General features: G+C 44.3%; 1 long non-coding RNA gene across 3 annotated transcripts; it reads right to left on the bottom strand.

Annotated features, from left to right (window-relative positions):
- On the bottom strand, positions 1–15,408 carry LOC116084418. 3 transcript variants are annotated; one of them, XR_004116099.1, is made up of 5 exons: positions 15,165–15,408; positions 14,668–14,744; positions 11,070–11,153; positions 5,596–5,761; positions 1–402 (listed from the first exon to the last, which is right to left on the bottom strand). It is a non-coding gene; the product is annotated as an uncharacterized LOC116084418 (long non-coding RNA). The 3 variants fall into 3 exon arrangements; XR_004116097.1 differs by lacking the exon at positions 1–402 and having other exon boundaries at positions 3,262–5,761; XR_004116098.1 differs by lacking the exons at positions 1–402; positions 14,668–14,744 and having other exon boundaries at positions 3,262–5,761.
- Between the last annotated feature and the right edge of the window lie 10,258 nt (positions 15,409–25,666).

Raw genomic sequence — 25,666 nt, 5'->3', positions numbered from 1 at the left:
TATTAGTTACACTTCATTACTCTATGGCCAAATTCCTAACGATAAACAACCTAAGGGCTCTTAGCGCTTTCATAATCCTCTGCTCCTGGAGAACTCCATTGCTAGGCAGCCTCTGTCTTCCTGTCTGATCTGACAGGCTGTTCCCGCAGCCTCCTGCTCAGCCCTTGCCCTGGACTTTGTCTTTTCCAGTCTCCCGTGCTCATGACATTAGCAGGAAGTACTCCAGCAATGCACCGTAAATCACCCTTCCTTGAGTTGTACTTCAGATTCCCGCTCCTGGGTCCCAGTCCGCATGGAGGACTTGCTGGCATGGCTGTGCTGAGTTAAAAGGCGAAGTTCTCAGACCCCTCAGCAGAGCCTCAGCAGGCTCCACTTGGCGCAGCGAGTTTAAGGCAAATTAACCTTTAAAAAGAGAGAGAAGACACAAATTAAAGTTAAAGTAAAAACAAGATATTATAACAGACACCATTAAAATGCAGAAGCTTGGGGAATGTTTTAGAAATCTGTATTTGGATCCCTAGGCTATCGAATGACTGGAACAAAATGCAGGTGACGGCTGTCACTAGAGATGAGCATTTAATATGTGTGCATTTAATATGTTATTTAGAGGCAGGCATGGGATGCAGGTCTGTAATCCCAGCACCTACGAGACTGACGCAAGTAGGTCTCTGAGTTCTAGGCCAATCTGGGCTACATAGTGAGACCATGTCTCAAAAAATAAACAAAGAACAGAAGAGAAAGCCAGGCAGGGTGGTGCATGCCTTCATTCCCAGCACTGGGGAGGCAAAGGCAGGCAGATCACTGAGTTCAAGACCAGCCTGGTCTACAGAGCAAGTTTCAGGACAACCAAGGCTACACAGAGAAACCTATCAAAAACAAAACAAAACAAAAACAAACAAACAAAAAACAGAAATAATTCACATATGTGTTTGCCCACCACAGTCATGTATTTAAAATTCAAAGGAACACGTTTTGAACTTTAAAAAGGAAAGATAAAAAACTTTATAGCAAACATTAATTATGTTACACAATAAAAGAACTGCCACATAACAAAACTTTTTCAGTGAAACAAAATTATACTTAACAGTACAATTTTATATCTTTAGAACACACCCTTGAATATAAGAAAGTCAAATTAAGGGCTGGAGAGATGGCTCAGTGGTTAAGAGCACTGACTGCTTTTCCAGAGGTCCTGAGTTCAATTTCCAGCAACCACATGGTGGCTCACAACCATCTGTAACTGGATCTGATGCTCTCTTCTGGTATATATCTGAAGACAACTACAGTGTACTCATATGAATAAAAATAAAGTCAAATTTTTAATGAACAACGGGCTAAAGTTAGTCAGAAAAAAATTAAAAAGATAATAGCCGTGACTGACTGAATAGACTGAAAGAAAAGGGGAGCTTATCTGGATAGGAGAAACAGATTAATGACAGGAAGATAAAATTATTCGATTTAAATTTTATTGGTAGAATGATTAAAGAAAGCATATTAAAATGCACAATTGTTTTCTTCCTCCCAAACCGCTCTCCGGCCGCATCAAAAGAAGCGGATGATGGGCTGGTCCTTCTCACGTGCAGAGAAGAAAGAGGAGATAGTAAGAAAGCGGAAATGTGGCCCAGCTCTGCTTCCGCCCTCAGGATGGTCAAGGAGATGGTTCAGGAGATGGTTTTCAGTGTGACAGCTCTTCTTTATCGGGGGAGGGGTGAAACGGCTCTTCTAGATGATATTATGTGAAACAGCAGCTCTCCTTTTTAATGTATGTATGTATATATTTATTTATTTATTCCCTTTACATCCCAATCTCTGCCCCACTACGTCCTCCCCTCCCAGTCCAACCATTACATGTCCCTCCCCCCAATTACTCCCTCCCTTTCTCCTTAAAGAAGTGGAAGACCCCCTTGGGTACCACACCACCCACAGCACTCTCTTTATTGGGGGCAGGGTATAACAAAGTCTATTTAAACCTTGGGGAATGGGTTTTCAAGGAGAGCGTACATTTTTGGCTGGAACTAAGGTACTGAGAATGCTTTATTTGCCTGAAGAAGGATTCCAGGCGCTTTAACCTGTAATTTGACCAAGAGGCTATGTGGCTTCCTCACGAAGGACTGAGAGCAGATTGTGGGCTGGTACTTGGCAGGCAGGCCAAGAATAGAGAGGGGGAATCCTTACCCTTGCCAGTCTCAAGATGAGATTTTTCGGGGTTTGGATACTTCTCGACCTCACTCTTGTTCCAGCCCTGTTCTCCTGGTCACACTTGTCCCACATAGAAGGGCAAAATGGACTGTAGAGTCCCTGTGTCACTGTAGAAGCCCCCAGGGCTTGATAGTAGTTCTCAGAACAACACGTCTGCCTTCTCAACCTCGAGTAATTAGATATTGTAACTCCCTCTCTATTACTCCCATAAGGGGGGAGGAGATTTGTTCACAGGATACCATAAAATAAAAAGTGTCTGAGGTGGGCTTCCAGAAGCAAACTTGAAGCCGGGAACTCGTGCTGACAACAGGAGCGGGAAGTCAACTCTGAGCGCTGAATCCCGAGGTGCACCACTTGTCTTCTGCCCTGTGGTGTGCTCCCCGATGTGAACATGTGTCCTTACTCTCAGCAAAGACACAAACGTGTGTATTTTGGAGACCCCCCTACTAGCTGCAGAGGGAAGAAGTAAAGATATAGACCCTAGGGGACCATCAACCAGACCTTACACAGAACTTCATGCTTGGTGAGCTTTAGTGAAGATCCTACTTCCCAGTTCTTAGCCAGGCCATCAAAGGTTCCATCTGAGTTGACACTTCAAAACAATGATAGGAAAAGGTAAGAAAGTCCAACTTTGGGTCTCCTTTTTTTTTTTAACCCATGAAGACCAGTTTGTCCATCCATTGGAACATGGTCAACAGGGGCTACACTCTCAGAGAAAGCTGATTCTCCCCCTCCCCATGGTTAACAACTGCCAATAACTATTTGGTGGCACACACCTGAAACCCAAGCTTTCAGAATGCTGAGGCAGGAAGGTTGCGGCGAGTTGCAGACATGGAACATCACCCTGATGTTGGGAGAGGGGCCGTGCATTGTTACAGTGTCTAGTTACACATGACCCCTCACCTTTCTCACCGAAACCAAAAGACATCCCCTTGTAGAAGATGGTTGCAGGCCAATCTAAAATCCATCTCCTCTCCCATATGGATCCATTGTCCTGGCTTTGGCCCTCAAATAACAAATGTTAAAGCAATTTAAAAAAAAAGAAAAAGAGTTAATGTGAAATTGGAGGTGTTTGGTTGTGAGCTTATAATTGATTAGGTATTTTTTTTTTACAATCAAGAAGTTGCCGTATTCATTTTTACAATCAATTATCAGTTTAGCACAGAACACAAAAAGAGTAAGAGGTTTTGTCAGAAGCATCTCCCTATGGGTCCAGAATACAAACTGGAACAGAGCATAAACCAGAAAGATCCTTCCAGAAGACTGCAGAGCCAGTTCCTCAGGGAAAAGGGTGGAAGGAAACTACAGCCCTCCAGGCCCATGGTTGAAGAAGCCACTCGAGAACAGCCATGAGGAAGCTAAGCACTGATGAACCCTGATGCCCAGAGCCCAGGGCCTGGCATCCTATGGCAGAGGCCCCATCACATGCTCCCCATGGCCTATCGCCATGAGAGATGAGAGCTCTGGCAGTAAGACTTGATTCTGAGTTACTAGGAGCTACTGAAAACCAGAGTGGGTAGTTGTGTCAGCTTCACGCCTTAACAAAAAAAGTTTCATGTAACCCCTGGGAAAGGGTCATCCAGGCCTGCCCAACACAGGCTCTGGCCAAGATGAATACCTTGTCAAATCAAGACAGCATGGTACATAAAGTTAAAAGGGACGGGTGGGTGTAGTTTCTAGGGCAGGGTCAACTGTAAACTATCCTGTGATTGTGAACGTTATTTATAAAAATCATCTGTGGCTGCCTTTCTGGGCCCAAGATCTCTCAGGCAACCAGGCCAGAGGGACATAGAAAGAGACGCCCACAGATCTTCCCGATTGTTTGATCTGTGGCTGGAGCCGTTATTAGTGTGCCCATGGTTTTGATTAAGTGACAAGAAGCTTCCATCCTTACTCAAGCCATCCTTACTCAATACTTCAGAGAGTTGAAGTATTTTTGTTTGTTTTTATTTTGGTTATGTGGACTTAAGGCCATCAAGTGAAACATAGAAAAGTTGGCTATGGTACTTCAAATTCATTTCATTAAAAATTATACCCACAAGCAGATGACCAGCAAGAGGAGACCTTTGTAGCTTTCATGATGGAAATCTGCTGTGGTTTCATCCAGCACATGACCTTATCTTCGCTGATCGTGTTGACTTTGAAAAATGCACCAAGACCAACGGCATGTTTTCCATTATCAACTCCAGCTCTGGGCTCTGAAACAGTCATCCTCGATTCTCATTCAGACCTTTGTTCTCAAAGGACCCTTCGGCCAAGGGCTAATCCCAACAGCACAATGACATAGGACAATTTGAGAAAAGTTCACTTATGGGACTATTTGCAAAGGGAACAACGTTCTGGAGACTGACGGGGAGGTGTGTATGATGTACCCCAGAGCAGAGGAGGGATGTTGGCTCAGACTCTTCAACACAGAGGTCTGGCCAGGAAGAGGCTATGGGAGCTCTGAGGAAAGAGAAGAAGCTCTGCCTCTTTACATGGCAGCAGTATAGGAGCTGTGGGCTGTGGACAGTCCAAGAATACAGTCCAAGAGTGAACTCAGAGTGGACTCCACAGTCTGGCAGAGAGAGTGTGTGGATTAATCCAGCCTCCTGCTCAACCCCTGTTAGAGCTTTCAATAGCCAACTCTGAATACAAAACTGCCCACCAATATGGATCCCAGGGCTGGGTACAGAGTGGACCCGGAGTGGTGTTTTAGTCTCTTTTGTGTTATTATTATAGAATGCCCAATACTGGATAACAAATAAAGAAAATCTGACCTGTTGCTTTAGTGGCAACTGAGAGGACAGATGACTCCAGACCTTCTACCACCCTGTGGGTCAAGCCTTGTACCCCACATTCATGTTTGAGATGTATATACTTGTGAGTTAACCTGATGTGTAAACTAGGAGACCAGGATAAGAAGAACTGAATAAACATCTGTGTAACGGTGCCACTGTTGGATAGCAATTTCCTCCATATTGAAACTTTCTACCCTGGAGGGAGACTCGTGGGACTCAGGAAGTGCCTAAGCTGGCTCATGCTGACTTGGGGAGCAGGGCTAGAGAGGGCTCAGCCATCATGAGCATGTCCTGCTCTCATAGAAGACCCAAGTTTGCCAGCACGAGCACATTGGGCAGCTTCCAACTACCTATAACACCAACTATTAGGGGATCCTCTGGACTCTGCAGGCACTTGTGTGTGTGTGTGTGTGTGTGTGTGTGTGTGTGTATAAAGAACTCAGAAGTCTTCCAAAGTCCTGTCCTCTTCAAGGTTGCATAAACAGAGGGCTGCTTAGAAGACAGCCTCTCCAACCTGCCAAACCTCCTACAGGTTGTACAGAGAGCCTCAGGGTTCCAGCTTTCCTGAGTATCACCCAAGAGCTTGCCGTCAATCGGATGGCTTTGAGTCACTCACGTTCCCAGAGGACTCTTCACTGGTTCACCAAGCTGAGCTTTGACGTTACTGTCTCTTTAGTTTGTTGTCATTTCCTTTTTGATGAGAAGATGTTTGTTTGTCTCCCCAGGAACAGTTCCTCCACCATCCCCCACCAGCCAAGATGATAACTCAGAAGTCATTCGTTCTAGGTAAAAAAAAACAGTTTAGTAGCACACTCAGAAACTCGAAACAATGCAGAGGGTGGTCTCTTGGGAGCCAAATACACCTTAACGGATGGCAGTGGGCCCCGGCAATGTTACCAACGGGTAGCCTCTATTGCTGCTGATTTGCTTGTTTTGTCCCTACTAGATTAAATGGCATAAGCCTTTGGTGTGTGGCTTTTGATGATGAAGTGTACTTCTTCCCAGTCTCCATCAGGGAGAAGGATCAGAATAGCTTATACTCACCAAGTGCAGAGATTATTCTTCTCACTGTGTTTATCCTGTATGCTCTCCCAACACAGTCCAGAAGGACTCTCTGTTCAGACAGTTCAGTGGCATCAGAGTACTTCACTACATTGATGGCACAGAGTTCAAACCAAGGCAGTGTGTGGTCTCTTTGGAGTTGGCAGTTAGCATGAAGCACACTTGGGAATACTAAACTGAACCGTTGATTGGGTGCCTTGAGAGAGCTATCAGTTTTCAGAATATCTCCCAAAACAAGAGCAGATATCAGGTTCTTGCTGCTGAGTGGCCTCAGCTCCCTTGACCAAAAAACACAGTAGCTGCCATGGCAAACCAAGGTGGGCTCTCTGAAATAAGGAAGCCAATGGGGTGAAATACTGTAGCAAGGCCGTGCCACACACCACAGAAAACTACTGACCACAGAAAAATGAACTCCTGCAAGAAGTCAGCAGCCCCTAGTCAACACTGACCTAGTCACCTCAAGACAGAACTGGATGGATGAACAGAGCTGCCCATTATGAGCTGAATATCAGAGCCACCAAATCGCAAGGAGGACCCTAGCCATCACTGGGAGAGTCTGGCTCTGCTGCCTCCACAATTTGTTGTTCCACTCAATGCCACCAGGGCCAGGTGTAGAACCAGGGCTAGACTAAATCTAAAGCTACAGCTTCCAGCTGCCATGCCAAGCTTCTCTTGGCAAATGTGTGCACAACAGAGAAGTGACCATGTGACCCCGGTCATCACAGAGGCAAAGCTGTTGCTACATGACAATGCAATCATGGCAGTGCAAATGAGCCCTGGTGCTGCTGAGCCAGAGAGCAGCAGGCTTGGAATTCTCAGCCACATGAACTAACTAGTACCCTCAAAGCTCTCAGGGTCTCAACCACCAACCAAGGACTGCACATGGAGGGGTCTGATTGTTCAGGCAGCATGTGTATAGTAGAGGATTGCAAATTCAATCATCAATAGGAGGAGAGGACCTCGGCCCTGTGAAGGTTCTGTGCCCCAGTGTAGGGGAATGCCAGGGCCAGAAAGTGGGAGAGGGCAGGATGGCAGGCATGGGGAAGGGGGAGGCAACAGGGGTTTGTTTTTGTTGGTTTTTGTTTGTTTCTTTGTTTTTTGGAGGGGAAACTGGGAATGGAGAAATTTACATGTAAATAAAGAAAATATCTTAAATAAAAAAAAAAAGAATTTGAGAAGACAAAAAAAAAAGAAAAAAGAAAAAGAAACCAAAAGAAACCGTCTCTAAGGAGAGGGGACTCTCACCCATGGCATAGTAGGACTCCCTTCTTGGTGATTCTATGCCTGGTGATAACTCTAATGTGAAACGGCTGAAAGCCTATCCTGAGAAAGGCACAGTGACCTCAGAGATAAAAGTCTTGGTTACCCAGATGGATAGCAACCCAAACCAACAGAACAGCCTGTCAAAGAGGAGGGACAGAAACAGTGCTAACAGAGAAGATAATGACTTCAGGACCAACTGTAACAGTACAAAGCAGCTTGCCCCTATAAAGGTGTTCTGAGATAGTATTAATGTTTTTAATCAGTAGATTTTGAAGCACATTATCCCTCATAAAATGGGTGGGCTTAAAGCAAAGGGTGCAGTTCCAGCAGTGTGGGTCCTCAAGGCTATGACATGGAAGCCCTATCTGAACCCCTATGGAGAGACAATTCTGTGACAAAGAGTCTGCTGTGCAAGCCTGAGGACTTGTTGTGTCTCATTCTTGAGCCCCAAAAGACCACCCAGGAGCTGGCTTCCATGTTATCACAGTAGGGTCTTTATTTACAAGCTTGAACCTATTTACCTCCAACCCTGACAAAGCAGGATGGTTTGGTGAAGAAGCCTCAAACCCTCACTGGGACAAGATTTTATAGGAAACGGGAGTAAGCGAGCGGGTGTCCAGCCTAGAATTTCAATTCATCTAATTGAATGACTATTGTAAGCCGACAGGTGGGTGCTCCAAAGCAAGACCACAAACACTTACAAACAGTATGAAACAGTCAGACTGATGTTTGATTGACATACCATGAGGTCCTTTCTGGTTCTTGGGTGTAGCATGGGTTCAGCTGCAGGTCAAGTTCTTAGGCTTTTTTTTTTTTCTTTTAAGATGGAGGCTAGTCCCAAAATGAAGTAAGTTTGGCCTCTCTCATTTCCCCACTTCTCTGGTAACTAAAAGGCCCAGTCATTGGACTTCCTGAAGCTCCTGGGCTTTGTTATGGAGGGATCGGTAGTACATCTAATCTCATGAAAACAGCCGGTAGCAGAGCTATGTCTCTATGACTCAGACAACTCAGGCCTGGATGTATTGGTGACCTGAAAGAATCAGACCATCATATTTTAGAGGGGGTCATGGTTGTCATTGTCCAGTCCTTGTGGTATCCCTGGTGCTTGGGTAGAGCCCCATCAATGAGAGACGGCGGGGATGAAGGGAGTCATGAGGCTGAGTTTTCTCCTGCTGGTCAGGGTCATCTTTAACTGTAAATGTGTGTGTGGTGGGTCCACTATGTAATCCAGTCGATCAGGGTGGTGGGTGTGGTCAAGATGATAACATAGCGACCTTTTTAACAAGGCTTTAATGGCCCCTGGCTGCAGGGGGACCTGTTTCATAAAGAACACAGAAGTTTAGGCCAAAAGTGTTTATGAGACCCTTGGACACCTTTGAGATTGTCCAGCAATTGGCGATCCTCAAACTCAGTGTTGTCCTCTGCCTGTATGTTAAGAATGAAGGGGAGTGTGGGAGGGTAGTATTCCAAACATGATTTCAAAAGGTGTGAGTCCCATCTGGTGAGGGGAGTTTCATACCCAGTAGAGAGTAAAGGGTCTTGTTTATCTTTTTTACCAGTCCTAAGCTCCAGGGTCTGTATGTATAATAGTTTTTAGTCAATCTCTAGAATATTGGCTAGCCCCTGACTTACTGGGTCTGTTATCTGATCCTATCATCTGAGAAAACCCATACCTTGGCAGTATGTCCTTTAAGGGTTTCTTTGTCGCTGTGGATGTAGTTTTATGTTTGGTGGAGAAAGCCTCAGTCCAACTTGAAAAGGTTTCTATAGACATCAGTAACTATTTATATCTAAATTTTTCTGGTTTTATCTCTGTGACATCTGTCTCTCAGTAGGCTCTGGGCTTTGTGCCTCTGATCCTATTAGCGGGGTCCTTTGTATTAGTCACCACATTAGTTAGCTGATAGGTTTTACAGCTATAGTCAAGCTGATAGTTCTCGACAATCTCAGCTATCTTTGAGTTGGCATCTCTAATCTTGATATTGGTATGTCCTGTTTTCCGGATGCTCATGTGGGAAGAGCAGTGGATCTTCTGAAATATGTGTAGTCTCATTTTTTCTGGCACGATGGGTTTGTAATCTGTTGTTCTCTACCATCTGTCATAACTTTGGGATGTGGGCAAATTCCCAGGCCAGGTTATGTCATCGTTTGAATACTTAGGGTGGTCAGGGAGCATAGGATTCAGGGAACTCAGGGGCAAGAGAGGTCCAATTTCTAGGGCAGTGTGTCAGGCTGCTTTATCTGCCCTATTGTTATCCTTCCTTCTCTGGTGTCCCGAGCAGTGAGCGATGGCCAGCTTTTAGGCCCCGTAGAACCCTTAGTAGGGAGAGGGTTTCCTTTTTTTTGGTTTTGGTTTTTTGAGACAGGGTTTCTCTGTGTAGCCCTGGCTGTCCTGGAACCCACTCTGTAGACCAGGCTGGGCTCAAACTCAGAAATCCACCTGCCTCTGCCTCCCAAGTGCTGGGATTAAAGGCGTGTGCCACCACTGCCCAGCTGAGGGTTTCCTTTTTATTTTTGATATTCTTTCTTTCTGCCATCAGAAGGCCTCTCCATATCAAGAGCCCCATGGACATGAGTGTAGCAAAGGCTCACCGGCTATCCACGTCTTCTGTCTTTCCTCAGAGCTCCAATGAATGCCTTGGTTAGAGCTGTCAGTTCAACTTTCTGGGATGACCTTACAGGTGGGAGTGGTTCCCACCCATCTGATCTTGGTGTTTGAGATGACCGCTGTCCCAGCATACCTCTGTCCATCCAGAATGAAGCTGTTGCCATTGGTGAACCACGTTACCTCTGCATCCATCAAGAGGCTATCCTGAAGATATGGTCCAGCCCCATGGATGTGGGCCAAAATGTCTGAGCAGTCATGTAGTGGCCTGCCAAGGTCTGGGGCAGGGGGCAGCTAGGGCCTGAAAGGTTATCTTAGGGGGAATTTAAGAGGAGAGACTGGTAATGAGTCATTCTGGCATTGGTGATGGTCAGGCTCTGGCCCAGTGACAGGTTGTCAGTATCCTTAACCAGGGCCTTGAGTGTGATGATGTGCAAATGGGGTGGGGGTGGGGGGACAGCCTCTGGCATCTGGGTCTCATATCTCTCGTCCACAAAGAGATGGAAAGGGTTTAGTCACTTCTGGCAACCCCAAAGCTGGTGTAGAAATCCCTCTCGGGCCTCAGAGAGCCAACTCTGACCTTCTCTTAGTATGTTTCTCCCAGATTTAGGGAGGTTGCCTGTGGTTAGCAGAGTTGGACCTTCCTAGTGGAGGCTCCTGGGTCTCCTCTAGGCATTTGTTTGTTTGTTTTTGCTGTCACCAAGAGGTGATTCATAAACCTTTGAAGAGACTTTATCTTTAGGTTCTAGCAAGACAGGATGTTAAGCTCTGTTATCAACAAGGAAGCTGGTGGGTTTCCCCTCTATTTTTAGGGTTACCCTGGGCAACTTTTAAGGTAATGGTTTGAATAGGCTTTTTCTTCTTGGGGCATTCTCTAGCCCAGTGGCCCTCTTTTTTTGTAATAAGCACATTGGTTCTTTCTCAAGCGGGGTTTTTTATCTTTAGAGTCCCCCTTATCTGGAAGCCATGTGTTTTGGGCATCTCTTACAGTCTTCTGATTCAACCGTGGCTGTCAACAAGATCTTTGTCAGATCGCCAGTCTGTTGCCTCCACGCTTCAAACTGTCTTTCCTGTGTTTTTCCCCCCTTGGTAGGTTTGGCCTCTCATCTTGAGTTCAGATCCTCAGCACACACATAAAAGCTGGGTGTGGTGGTACCTACCTATGACTCTAGTGCTGACTGCTGGAGACTGGCAGATCCCTGGCACTCGCCCACCATCGAGAGATCTGGATTCAGTGAGAGAGCCTGTCTCAAAAAATAAGGAGGAGAAGAACTGAGGAAGACACTCAGTGTTGATCTCTGATCTCCACATACATAGGCACGTGCACACACACACACAGAGACACGCACACAGACACACTAACACAGAGAGACACTCACACAGACACACACACACAGAGACACTCACACAGACACACACAGACACATTGAGACACACAGACACACACACACACACACACACACACACACACACACAAAATAAGCCCTGCTTGAATTTCTATCTGCTGCCCTGCGGGGTTCAGACTCATGACTACAGAATCTACTCTCATCTGAATATCCAACAAGTTGGCTTGTCATGGCTGCAGATTTTGGACTTAGCCCCCACAAGGTATAAGAGAGATCCTTAAAATAAATCTCTCTCATATGTCTGTGTACCACATTTACATGTATACATACCAATAATGTATATAGGATATAATTTACCTCATTGGCTCTGCTACTCTGGAGAATCTTAATGTATCTCCTTTTATAAGGTGCTTTTTATGTTTTTATTAGCACATTAATCACACATAATAATGGGTTTCATCATGACATTTTCATACATGTATATAATGTATCTGATCACAGTTATCCCCATTTCTCTCTCTTTCCCTGTTCCTATCCCTGCTGATGTCTTTTGGTTTTGTAAGGGAAGAAGGGACATTTTGACCCACAAGAGTCTGTTGTTGTTTTTTCTTTTATTTTTGATGTTATAATATAATTACATGTATGTCTGTGCATGTACATATGCATATGTGTGAATGCACATATACATGTGTGTGACCCAATGGGTTTCATTATGGTTGCTTCCAGGAACATGAGTACCTTACCATTGAAGAAAATGTAAATATCTCTTCTTCTTCAGTGACCATTAAGTATCTGATCCTGATAAAGAGAGGGGGCCTTGCCAGTCCCATGATAGGATGTTCAAGGGCCTGATACTGTTCAGGTCTCATGCAGTTAGTTACAACTATACATATACAAACGTATCCTGCTCTATATAGCATCACTTGTATGCATTTTCAGAGCTAACCACTTGGCATAGATAACCAAGTGCTGTGCTCTTCCCTGGGGAAGACAGTCTGCCCCCTTCTCAGCCCTGCTGACCTCCTCAGTCTTCCCAGCAGCAGCCACAGTCTTACCGACTAGTTCTGGTGGGCAACCAACAGCCCTGCCGATCGCCTTATTGTTTTGGAGTGCTTAGAAGGAAGGCCTCCTTGACCAAAAGCACCTGGGAAAGTAGCCTGCCCCTGGCATTGTGGTTTTCATTCAAGAATCCACAGCCGGGCTGTGGTGGCAGACACCTTTAATCCCAGCACTTGGGGGGCAGAGGCAGGCGGATTTCTGAGTTCGAGACCAGCCTGGTCTACAGAGTTCCAGGACAGCCAGGGCTACATAGAGAAACCCTGTCTCGAAAAACCAACCCCCCCCAAAAAAAGAAACCATAGCTTCTGAGGACAGTATTACCCAACTATATGTGGCATCTCCAATCTAGTTTTATGTAGGAGGATGGGGTGTGTATATATGTGGGTGGGTGCCTTCAGAGTCCAGAAGAGGGTGTGAGATCCCTTGGAGCTGGAGTTACAAGTTGCTGCGAGCTGCCTGATGCGGGTGCTGGGAAGTGAATTCTTCTAGAGTAGCAAGTACACTTAACCCCCGCTGCTAACTTTACCTTTTCATTAGCTTGTCAAGTGTCAGCTTTTCATATATTCTTAGTTTTGGCTGACCGTATTATCTGGGTTCTCGAGAGAACAGAACTTTTAAAATGAGTGTGCATGCATTTGTGTGTGTGTGTGTGTGTGTGTGTGCGTGTGTGTGTGTGTGTGTGTGTGTGTGTGTTTGTGTGTGCATTTGTGTGTGCGTTCGTGTGTGTATGTGTATGTTTGTGTGTGCATTTGTGTGTGCGTTCGTGTGTGTGTGTGTGTGTGTGTGTGTGTGTGTGTGTGTGTGTAGATATGTGATTTATTAGAGTGGCTTACAGGCTGTAGTTCTGATAGCCCACCAATAGCTGTCTACCAACACAAGGTCCAAGATTTCAGTACTTGGTTCATACGCAGGACTGTATGTCTCCGCTGGTTTTTGGCACACACTAGAAGCTCAAAGAAGTAGGTTCTAATGCCACTGAAGAAATGCGCTTGCCAGTGAGAGTGAGGGCAAGCAGGCAAAAAGCAAAATCTTCCTTCTCCCATATCCTTTATTTAGGCTGCCACTTGAAGGTGTGGCCCAGATTAAAGGTGGATCTTCCCACCTCAGAAGATCTAGATTAAATGTATGTCTTCACATTTCAAATGATTTAAGGAAAAAAATTGCCTCACTGGTGTACCCAACCACGTGGATTTTAGTTTACTCCAGGTGTAGTCAAGTTGACAACCAGGCGCAGCCATCACACTGAAGCTTCTCCATCCTTTCTCTCCTCCTCTGCCTGCCCCGCGCCCACTTAAACAATCCCACCCCTGCACTCCACCTTCTACTTCCATGTCATATGTCTTCGACTCCCTTCCTCCTACCAGTAAACCCCTCCCCTCTCATGGACTCTGTTCTAGTCTCCTGGTCTATACCCACACTTGCTTTCACATTAATGCACACATATAAAAACCCAAAGCCAGGATCTGCAGATGCAAGACCACATGGACCATTAGCTTGCTGTGCCTGGGTTACCTCACTCGACATAATATTTTCCTATTCCATCTATTTTCCCACAAATTTCATACTATATTTTTTTCATTATAGCTGAATAAATCCCATTGTGCATATGCACCTTGTTTCTATTATCCATTCAAAAGATTTTTATTAAAAAGGGAAAAGACAACTGAAAGGAATTCGGTGTGGGGTGTCAGTGGGGCAGACCACTGCACAGGAGGGCTGTGGCTGGGGCTAGTGCCACCCTGCCAGGGTTGCCAACAATGCTCACTAGAGCAGAACTCTTGAGAAGACCTTCTTGTCCCCTTTGTTCTGGGTGTCTGTCTGTCTGTCTCTGTCTGTGTGTCTGTCCCTCTCTGTCTGTCTCTCCCTCCCTCCCTCTCCTCCTCCTAACCTCCCTCCCTGATCCCCCCACCTTCCATCTTTATTCAGTTACAGGGATATTCTCAGAGAGCACAGAGCAGTCCACAGCAGACAACCGATGTTGGAAAGTAAATGCCACCATAATGATTGAAAACTGGTGCCGGGTGGTGGTGGTGCCCACCTTTAATCCCAGCACTTGGGAGGCAGAGACAGGCAGATTTCTGAGTTCGAGGCCAGCCTAATCTACAGAGTGAGTTCCAGGACAGCCAGGGCTATACAGAGAAACCCTTGTCTCGAAAAACAAAAGAAAGAAAGAGAGAAAGAAAGAAAGAAAGAAAGAAGGGAAGAAAGAAAGAAAGAAAGGAAGGAAGGAAGGAAGGAAGGAAGGAAGGAAGAAAAAAACTGGTGCAGGAAGAACCTGGTGTCATCACTTTCTCCCGCAATCCCCAGGTTACCAAGGTAAACCCTCAGTTGCCCACAGAGGTTAATTTCTCACCAACAGGCGCTGTACTTTCTTTCTTCTTTCCTTCTGTTTCATTTCTTCCCCACTCCAGGGATCACATCACTGATAAACTAAGGGACCACATCATTGATAAACTAAGGGATCACATCACTGATAAACTAAGGGATCACATCACTGATAAACTAAGGGATCACATCACTGATAAACTACTTGTACTCAGATCTTTGTCTCAGGGATTGTTTCTAGTAGGAACCAATCTAAACTAGGATCAGAAATCAAATTATTTAAAAAAAAAATGTTGTGGTTAAATGATGTGGTATTGTAAAGGCATAAACTAAAGCAATAAAAAAAATCAGGATGAAAGAGACCCATTTGTATACAACCCTTGAACATTGGGGGGGCGGGGGTGGAAAGGACAACCTATCCTGTGAATTAAATCTGACCCCTATTCATGGCCACAAAAACCAATTCCTGGCCATGAGGTGGTGAATAAGAAAGCAAAATTTCCTGGCGATGCACTAAGAAGATACCTGGATGGCTTTTTAGGAAGTAGTAGGTCAGGGAGATTTCTTCTACACACACAAGCAGCAAAAGCCAGCTTTCATCCTCACATGGTTGGGACTAATGAATTCCTGCCTCAGGAGACATCCTGTCGATACATTGTGTGTGCATCTGTCCACTAGATGGCAGCAGACGTCCCTGTTTATCACCCATTGTGACAAAAATGTTTCCAAGACAATGACAAATGGGGGCTATAGCTGAAAGACCTAAAAGGGAAGGGGAGAAAACAGGATGGCCTATTAAATTTCAACTTGGATAAAGAAGAAAGAGTACAAACATCTGCATGCACACATGTAAACACACAGAAAGAAAACCAGTGAGGTATCTTTTCGTACTGGACTCTATGAAACAGGCCTATTATTCCAGTTTCTCAGGAGGCTATGACAGAAGGATTACAAGTTCAAGGCCTCCCTGTGCAACTAAGGAGGATCTCACCTCAAAATGATAGAAAAGTCTATGGGGCCATCAAGATGGTTCTGTGAGTAAAGTGTCTGAAGAAGGTCTGACAATCTGAGCTCAATTCCTGGGACCCACAAAGTAGAAAGAGATGACTCACCCCACAAGCTGTCCTTTGACCTCCACATACACACATACATGCACACATTGTGTGAGCATAAATACACTCACACTAAATAAACAAAATGGAATCAAAATTGTAAGTTTCCAGAAGACTGGGGATACAGTTGAGGCATGTGGCCCTATGTTTAATCAGAAAGACTTTTTTTTTTTTTTACTGTTTACCCACTATCCACATTTACTTGAGTGTCCTATATTTTATATGGTTTTCTACTGAAGGGTACAAAAAAAGTCAATCCATAATTGAGAGTTATTGTCTTGAAATAAATGTTATTTGATAAATTGGACTATAAGAAAGATTTCTAGTCATCAAAAGATGTCATCAAGTGGAAAGGAAAGGCACAGGGTGGGCACACTGTCTAAGCCATGTGTGGAGGCAAGAGCTTTAATCCCAGCACTCAGGAGGCAGAGGCAGGAGAGCTCTAAGCATCCCAGGTCAGCCAGGGCTATATAGTGAGACCTTGTCTCAAAAAGGGAGGGGGGTTGTATCACATGTATGTTGACACAGACCACGGCTGTCACTCGAAGACTTTGTTCTGAGCCAAATATGAGTGGCCATAGCCAGGGAACCCAGAATTCAAGTTGCCCTGAATAAAATAGTCCACCATAGAAAGAGTTGTATGTTTCTATAGTCATAGAACAAGAGACAGTCATGACTTAAGGTATTTACCAGCACAGTGGTGTAGACAGCAGGTGGACAGGTTACAGCAAAGTATAGAAAACTGCCATGGTGTTCAGATGCTTTCTTTCTTTCTTTCTTTCTTTCTTTCTTTCTTTCTTTCTTTCTTTCTTTTTTAAGGTTTATTTATTTATTTTCTGTATTCACCATTGCTCTCTTCAGACTTTCAAGAAGAGGGCATCAGACCCCATTACAGATGGTTGTGAGCCACTATGTGATTGCTGGGAATTGAACTCATCAAGACCTCTGGTCTTCTCAGGTTCCAGGAAGAACCTGGAAGTGCTCTTAACCACTGAGCCATCTCTCCAGCCCTTCAGATGCTTTCCGATGCCATCCTGAGCACGTGGCTGGTGGAACCCAGTGGGCAGCTACAAATCCATCCTCAGAGGTTTTGTCTGACAATCAAAAGATGTTAGGTCAGACACAGATGATGGGCAATGAATGAGATGGAGATAACCCAGAATAATCTGCTCTGAATCTGTACTTTTCTAAAGCTAATTCTAACTCTTTTCTAAAGCTCTAATCAGCCATTTGTCATTGTGGAATCTTAACACAAGTGTGGTTATTTCCTTGGAACTTAGTCTACAAATATGAACAAAGGGCTCATGTACACAATCTGTAAATTATGCATTTCAATGAATAAGAAAAGATCAGATGGCCAGGTGTGGACAGGCATGGCAACAAACACCTTTAATCCCAGCACTTGGGAAGCTGAAGAAGGAGGATTTCTGTAAACCCAGATAAGATTAGAGAGATGGCTCAGCGGTTAAGAGCACTGACTGCTCTTCCAGAGGTCCTGAGTTCAATTCCCAGAAAACTCATAGCGGCTCACAACCATCTGCAATGGGGTCTGATGCCTCTTCTGGTATGACTGAAGAGAGCAATGGTGTACTCATATACATTAAATAAATAAATCTTTAAAAAAATTAGACAACTCAATAAAAGCAAAATCAAGAGACTTGAACAAGAAATTAACAAAATAATACAGTTAAATTACTAATAAACATGTTAGTATTGAACTGCATTAGTTACTAGGAAAACATAAACTAAGCCCAAAAGCAATAGCATAATACACTCACAAGAATAGCTACACTTGGGATGGAGAGATGGCTCAGTGGTTAAGAGTACTGACTGCTCTTCCAGAGGTCCTAAGTTCAATTCCCAGCAACCACATGGTGACTCACAACTATCTGTGATAGGATCTGATGCTCTCTTCTGGTGTGTGTGCAAACAGCTACAGTGTACTCATATAAATATAATAAATACATCTTTAAAAGAAGAATGGCTACAATTAAAAAGATGATAATTCCAGGGAGGGAAACAAGAACTCTTATCCACTGTGTAATAATTTCCAACCCCAATAAACCCATATAAAAAACATACAGACTAGTTATTATAATTATAATCTATGTGCCTAGATTGGGCAGATCTAGCACTATACTAACTTAGTCCCCAGCTATGAGACCCTTTTCGACATGTGGTTTCTCCTGGTCACTCACTACTGCCCTATCATGGCTTCTTCCTCCTCTTCTTCCGTCCTCACTCCCTTCCCTTCTTGTCCTCAACCTCACTTCCCCCAAACTCTCATCCCACCTTTCCCATCCACTGCCCAGTCACAGGCTCTAGCACCTTTCCCTGCAATGCCCAATCACAGGCTCTAGCCTTTATTGACCAGTTAGGATGGGAAGAAGGTTCACATGAGACTGCCTGAGTACATGATTGACTGCTTGTCCATTGGTGGCAATCCCTTCTTCCTCTCAGATATAAATTGAGCACAATTATAACAATTATGTAAATTATAAGGTATTAAATACACTTAATATGTAGTCCATCCTATTTGTCAGTTTAGATAAAGTACTCTATCATCTATCCTAACTTAAAGAGTTTACACTTCTATGCCTGAATTATGCTGACTTTAACGTTCACTACCATCTGAAATCCATTCTTTCACATCTTCTTTAATGCTAAACAATTTAAGTTCAATTATGAGACTATAACTAGTCTTCAACCCCATCAGAGATCTGAGAAGAAATTAAATATTACCTGAATATGTAGGAAGCACAAAGAGCTAGCTTCCAAAACTATACAATTTGTAGAGACAGCTGCCTGAACAGTCCCTGAATTCCTTACAAAGATGCGCAATGCTCATACATCAATTCCACACCTAGGAACACACCCAGATATCTGCACTGGGTGATGATAAATCATGAATAAGAGCAATACCATGTTCTGTGGAACAACTCAAGGTCCATCAACAGCACAGTGAGTAATTAAAACTGTGACAAGGTCAAATAACAGGGACCAGCAACAAGCAGTCACAAAACAGGTGAATCTCACAATCAAAATGTTAAATATAACAAAGGATAGATGTTTGTGTGTTTGTTTGTTTGTTTGTTTGTTGTTTTGGTTGGTTGGTTGGTTGGTTGGTTGGTTGGTTGGTTGGTTGGTTGGTCTGAGACAGAGTTTCTCTGTGTAGCTCTGGCTGTCCTGGAACTTGCTTTGTAGACTAGGCTAACCTCGAACTCAGAGATTCACCTGTCTCTGCCTCCCAAATAAGGTATTACAGGCATGTCCACCACACCCAGCTTGCAGATTTTTTTTTTTTAGTTTATTCTTTTCTCATACAATACATCCCAACCACAGCCCCCCATCCCTCCACTCCTCTCATCCCCACACACACCTCCCCTCAACCAAAGACAGCATAATACAACACAATAAGACTAGGCACATGCCTCATATTAAAGCTGAACAAGTAGGAGGAAAAATGGGTCCCAAGAGCAGGCAAAAGAGTCAGAGGTCCCTCCTCTCCCACTGTTAGGAGTCCCACCAACACCCCAAGCTAAACGGCCACGGCGTATAAGCAGAGGACCTAGCACAGACCCAGGCAACTCTGCAACTTGTGTTTCAGTCTCCAAGTCCTGCTCAGTTGATTCTGCAGGCCATGTTGTAGTGTCCTTTATCCCTCTGGCTCCTATAACCCTTTGACCCCACCTTCCACAGGGTTTCCCAAGCTCACCCTAATGCTTGTCTGTGGGTTTATGCATCTATTTCCATCAGCTGTTGGAGGAAACCTGTCTGTCTGGTGACACTTGGGTAGGCAGCCATCTATTAGTATAGCAGAATATCACTAGGAATCACTTCATTTGCTTTTTGGTTTGGTTTGGGGTTGTTGTTGGTGGTGGTGGTGGTTTGGTTTGGTTTGGTTTGGTTTGGTTTGGTTTGGTTTCTGGTCATTTAGTTTTTTGTTGGTTTTGTTTGTTTGTTTGTTTTGATCAGTTTTGTTTGGTTCTATCTTAGGTTTCTGAGCCATGCAGCTTCTGGTTCCTGGCCATCCAGGATGTGTTAGGCATGGGCTCCCTCTTGTGGCTTGGATCTCGAGACCAGGCATTGCTTGGCTGCTCTCACCAGCTCTGAGCCACCATTGCCCCAGCACCACCATTGCACATCTTGTAGGTAGGGACAGCTGTGAGTGGAAGGTTTTGGGGCTGGGTTGGTATCTCACTGGGAGCCTTGCAACGTTACCAAAGATGGCCTGTGCAGGCTCCGTAACCTCCATTGCTAGGAGTCCTCTCTAGGCTTGATCTCCTAAGTTCCAGGAAGCTCCCACTGCACTAGGTTTCCACATGGCCCCCTAAGTGCCCCCATTCCAGTCTTTTCTCCCTCCATCCCTCCTCCACCATCTGATCCCTCCTGTTTCCATCCCCTCCTGCCCCATCCCACCCACAAAATCTATTCTATTTCCTCCTCCCTGGAAGATCCATGCGTCTTCCCTAGAGCCCTCCATATTACTTAGCCTCTCTGGGTCTGTGGATTGTAGAATGACTATCCTTTACTTTACAGCTAATATCCACTTAAAGGTGAGTACATACCATGTTTGTCTTTCAGTATCTGGATTGCCTTGCTTAGAATGATTTTTTTCTAATTCTATCCATTTGCCCTCAAATTTCATGTCATCTTTTCCACACAGCTAGGTGATACTCCATTGTGTAAAAGTACCACATTTTTTTACCCATTCATCCATTGAGGGACTGCTAGGTTGTTTCCAGTTTCTGGCTATTATGAATAAAGCCACTACGAACATTGTTGAGCAACTGTCCTTGCGGTAGGATGGGGTATCTTTTGGATATATGTCCAAGAGTGGTTTAGCTGGGTCTTATGCTAGATCAGCTCAAAAACGGCAGATTTTTAAAGATGAATTACATCCGTTTACTTACATAAACCTTCAGTAGCAGACAAACTAAACATATTAAAAATGATGGGATGGGAGAAGTAGAACCAGGAAAAGACAGTTGGTGGGAAGATGGGGCCACACTGCTGCTGATGTTCTGTTTCCTGGTAGGGAAGTGGTTACATGAACAAACGCTATAGGTTCAAGTCTTGGTGAGTGAAAACCAAAGAACACACCGGGGTGGGGTTGAGGGTGGAGGGTGAGGGGTTGGAGCAAGGATGGAGAAGGCAGGAGTTCACTTCCTAAGTTTTGTTTTCTCCAAAGGAAGCGGGGTGCTTTTATTGAGGAAATACTGAATACCCATTCTGTAGGGAAGTCTCCCCAGCACTGTAAGAGCAGGTGAGTTCCTGGATACGCTTAGTTCAAGGCCATAATCACAGGTCAAAAAAGACATACATGGAAACCTCTAGACAGATGGCTTAATACCATAATAGCAAGTTTACCGCACACCACCCAAAGAGAATGAATTGGCATGACTCTGTGATGTGGGCCAGTGTGTCTTAATTAAAACAAAAAGGCACATTATAGTCTTCCAAGGGCTACCAGCCCTAACAATGATAGGATATTGCTCCTAACAGGGCCTGCTGGTCTCACTTGGCCACTAACAATTATAGGAAGTGTGCTCATACAGTGACATATCTTAGTTTTATTAGCATTGCTCCGCATTTCAAAGACTGCTTTCTATGTTGAGTGTCAGTCCCTCCAGGCACTTTTAATTACTTAATCTCTTGTTCTTTGGCTCCTCTCTTTTGTCTTTGCCAGACAATTCAGGTTGCTGTTGAGACAGGATCTCTGTATTTATCCCTGGCTGTCACCAAGTAGACCAAGCTGCCTTCAAATTCAGAGTTCAGCCTGTCTCTGCCTCCCTTAGCCCTCAGGTGCTGGGATTCAAAATATGAGCCTCCACACCCTAGACATTTTTATAAGGCTCATTTTTGGTCTTCATGGCCTTTTGGACTATGTTGAACAATCACAAAGGAAGTTTTTTCTTAATTACCTAGAAATGTTTCATTTGTTGAATTTACCCTGCAACTGTTGCCTTTTAATAATCCGGTTTTCTGGCACAGGCCTTTAATCCCAGCACTTGGATCCAGCAGGTGGATTTCTGAGTTCAAGGCCAGCCTGGTCTACAAAGTGAGTTCCACAAAGAAACCCTGTCTCGAAAAACCGAAAAAAATCCATTTTTCAGTTTTTCATTAATTAATTTTCATATTTTAACTCAGCTCCATTACCCCTCAGAATGTTGAATCTACAACTAGAAATGAAATGTGGATTGTTTCTGCCCCTGGCGAGGCCTGGCTTTACTTGCCTGTGTATATTTGTTACATTGTTGACTCTCCTCTCACGGTTGACCTTGAGTGCCCAGTTGCTATTACAATGTTATAAACTGCTCCAAGTATCAAAATAAAACATCTATGGATACTGGAAGTTCCAGCACACAACTCTAACTTCATCATCTGGAAGGTAGAGACAGATCAGGAATTCAAGGTCATCCTCTGTGATATAGCAAATTTCAGACCAACCTAGTCTACATGAGACTGGGGTGGTGGTGATACAAACTTTTTACCCTGAACTCAGGAGGTAGGTGGATCTCTGTGAGTTCAAGGTCAGCCTGGTCTATAGATGGAGTTCATGGACAGCCAGGGCTACAGTGGAGAAAGTCTATCTCAGAAAAACAAAACAAAACAAAAAGACCCATGGTATTTTTGCATGGGTCAAGAATTCATACAAATCTCTGCACCATGAATTCTAGTACCATCCCTGAATTCTAGTACCATCCCTACAACCTCCTGTACCCCAATCCAGGAAGACTCGGGGGCTGAGGTTGATTCAGTAGACACACGAGGCAACTAGCAGCATCTTCATCCACGAATCTGGTGGCCGCTTCTGCTATTGACTAGGAATCCCATCAGAAAGTCAGCTAGACACTCAATTGTGACGTCTGTGAACAATTTCTCTGTGGGAGAGTTTTGGCCACCTTAGATTAGTGGATAGTTCTCATAACAATATGATGGAAATGTATGGCATTTCTATGTCCCAGGTTTGGAAGTCGCCACCCTGGAGGACCCTCTAAGCTCAAGGCAAGAAACAGATCTTTCATCTCCTGATTGGGAATAAGAAGATCCCAGAGCAGCATGAGAAGCTGAACCAATTGTTGCCATCACCTTTAGAAACCACATCTACCACAAAAGGCTCCCACCAAGCACATCCTCATGTTCTCTGTTCTCCAGTTTCTCCCAAAGCTTCAGAATTCTGCATCATATTTCCAACACCCTAGGAATGTCATCTGGTGAAGATGATGAAGATGACTGACACATACTAAATCTGAACCTTTCTAAGATTCTTGTTAAGATGATTTTATTTTACGTATATGAGTGTTTTATCTGCATATATATCTGTACCATTTGCATGCCTAGTGCCCTTGGAGGTCAGAAGAGGGCATTAGATCCCCTGGACCTGGAGTTACAGATGTTTCTGAGCCACTATGTGGGTGCTGGGAACTTGTAACCTCCCTCAGTCAAAAGTGAAACTATGCCCTTCGCCTGCCTCTGAGACCAAGCATCAAGATGCTAATTTGGCCACGGGATCCTGGCTGACTGGGGGAGGGGTTTTCCCTGCCTGCTTGATTCACAGATTCATAATACACATCAGACCTTGATCAGAAGCCATGACTCAGTCTCATGTTTTTCCTCCCTGTCCAATTCCATTATTTTCCCAGGCCCCTTTCCTCTCTCTTCCAGAGACCCGGTTCATGTGTAGCCGCTGGCAGCTGCAACAGGAACTGAACCTGAATTCTCTGCAAGAGCAGTAGGCACTCTTAACCTATGATCCATCTCTCCAACCCCCTAAGATTTCTTTTCAATATAATTTATTGGTCTTGATAACAATCATATGAAGCAAATTCCATTGCTATCTTTGTTTCACAGACAAGGAAACTAAGAGATATTTTGAAATTCATAGAACAATAGCACAGAAGACCTGGAATTTCAATATCGGGACTTTCCTTCCAGGGACTACACTCTTAACCACCATTCTCATTTACTTATTGAATATTAATCAGCCGTCTGTAAAATGAAGGCACTGTTCAAATTTCAGGGCTAGAGCAATGAACAAGGCAGTTAAGCCCCTGCTCTTGTAAGGAGTAAGTATGTAATTCATCATGTAAATGGCACCAAATATAAAGCAGGAGACAGGTGACAGTAAGTTCCAATGGTGAGGAAGAAAGCTATGCTGCTCAAAGAACATCTCCTAAGCCACTGGATACATGATGGAAGCCATGTCTGTGAGATCTATGTGGCATTTCAAGCAGGGTACTGGTGAGGGAGACCAGGGACAGGCAGGATGGACAGGCAGGAAGGAGAGTGACAGAAACTAAGGTAAGGGTATGAGGAGCAGATCATAATGGACCCTGAAGGCTTGCAAGGTCTTCTAGCTTTTACTCTCACCCCAAAATCTATTGGAAGACTTTGAGCATGAATTTCAGTTGGACATGCTTAATTTTTCATAAGAATTACTCTGCTTACAATGAGTCAAGGGAGCAAGAATGGGGGCAAGGAAACAAGGAGCTCCTAACGATAAGCTAGGCAAAGGACAGTATTAGCTCAAACACATGGTAACTGTGGTAGAAACAGTGAGGTCTGGGGGTTTATTACACTTGTATGAATTTGCACAAGAGGTGACGGTATCTCCTCTCAGATCTGCTAAGGGTGATCTGTGAGGGTAGGAAGAGGGGTGAGAGTAGATTCATGTTCTGTCCTGACATTTGCCACAGACTTCAAATTTCTAAGTCTGAGAGAATTATATTCTCACATTATAGTTGATACGATGTCTTCAGTCATCCTCATAGAAATAAGGAGAGAGTCAGTGCCCAGCAAAAGGGACTGGTGAGTGACTAGGAGAACATAAGGCTCCTAGAACACAAGTGAAGAAATACACTTGTCAATATAAGATATGCTTATAGCAACAAATACTGCTGAGGCAGAGTATACAGAAGCCAGAGATCAGTACGTTTAGCAATATAGTGGTCACCAATGGGAGCTGTGTCAGCAGAACACAGGGGAGGCAGTAGGCCATACCATCCCCATAGATTGAACCCAACTTTCCATCAGAAGTTCTTTAGAAGTTCTTCAGTCTCAACATCAAAGACTTTTCTATGTCCCAGAATTTCATCTAAGGAATATTCAGTGTCATCTTTGGCATCTGCATGGATGTGGAGTCCTGGTTTATAAAGTGTGCTGGTGACAGCCACCTCCTTCACAATCCACACTAGGTACCTTGAATCTCTACAGCCACCACCATGCCACTAAGTATACCCTCAGCTTTGTGTCTTCAAGAGCCTACCCATATCCTAATGGACACTCAGAGGAGGCCTCCTAACCACAGGGGCTGTAAGGTTCATGTTGCCTGTGTGTTCTGAAGCCTCCTCTCTTCTGTTAGTCTCTCTCAGTCCTCCCCACCATTTTTCTTCTTATCAAGTGTTTGATGAGATACCCAAGTCTCTTACCCATAACTGTCTCTCTAAACTCAACAAAACACCTTGGTGTTTCTGGTCCAGCCTCCTGTAGATAGGTCTGGCCTAGTTTTTATTTAAAAGGAGGTGGATCAACTTACAGCTTCCTTATTAGACAGCCACTCAGCTTGCCAACGGATAGGTGGTCTAAGAAAATGTGAGCTGAATGGATAAAAATGAAGGCAAAGAAAAGCCAGCTTTGGCTAGTGCTGCCTGAATGCCACAGAGCCATAAACATACACATATGTACAAACAAGTGCACACACATGTACTCAGATGTACCTGAGGACTTTTAGGCCACCTAGTCTGCACTTTCATCATGACAGATGCCTCACACAGTAGGATCTCAAGAAAATGCCCTTGTATAGTGAGCACATCGTCATCACCTCAACTCTACAGAGAAGTTAGCATCTTCCCTCCATTGAAATTCCCAGGCTGAACGCCCATACAAATATTCTAGTTGGGTATCCCTGATTCC

The sequence above is a fragment of the Mastomys coucha genome, unplaced genomic scaffold, assembly GCF_008632895.1.
Source record: "Mastomys coucha isolate ucsf_1 unplaced genomic scaffold, UCSF_Mcou_1 pScaffold9, whole genome shotgun sequence".
NCBI lineage: Eukaryota > Metazoa > Chordata > Mammalia > Rodentia > Muridae > Mastomys > Mastomys coucha.
This window is presented reverse-complemented; position numbering and strand designations above follow the sequence as displayed.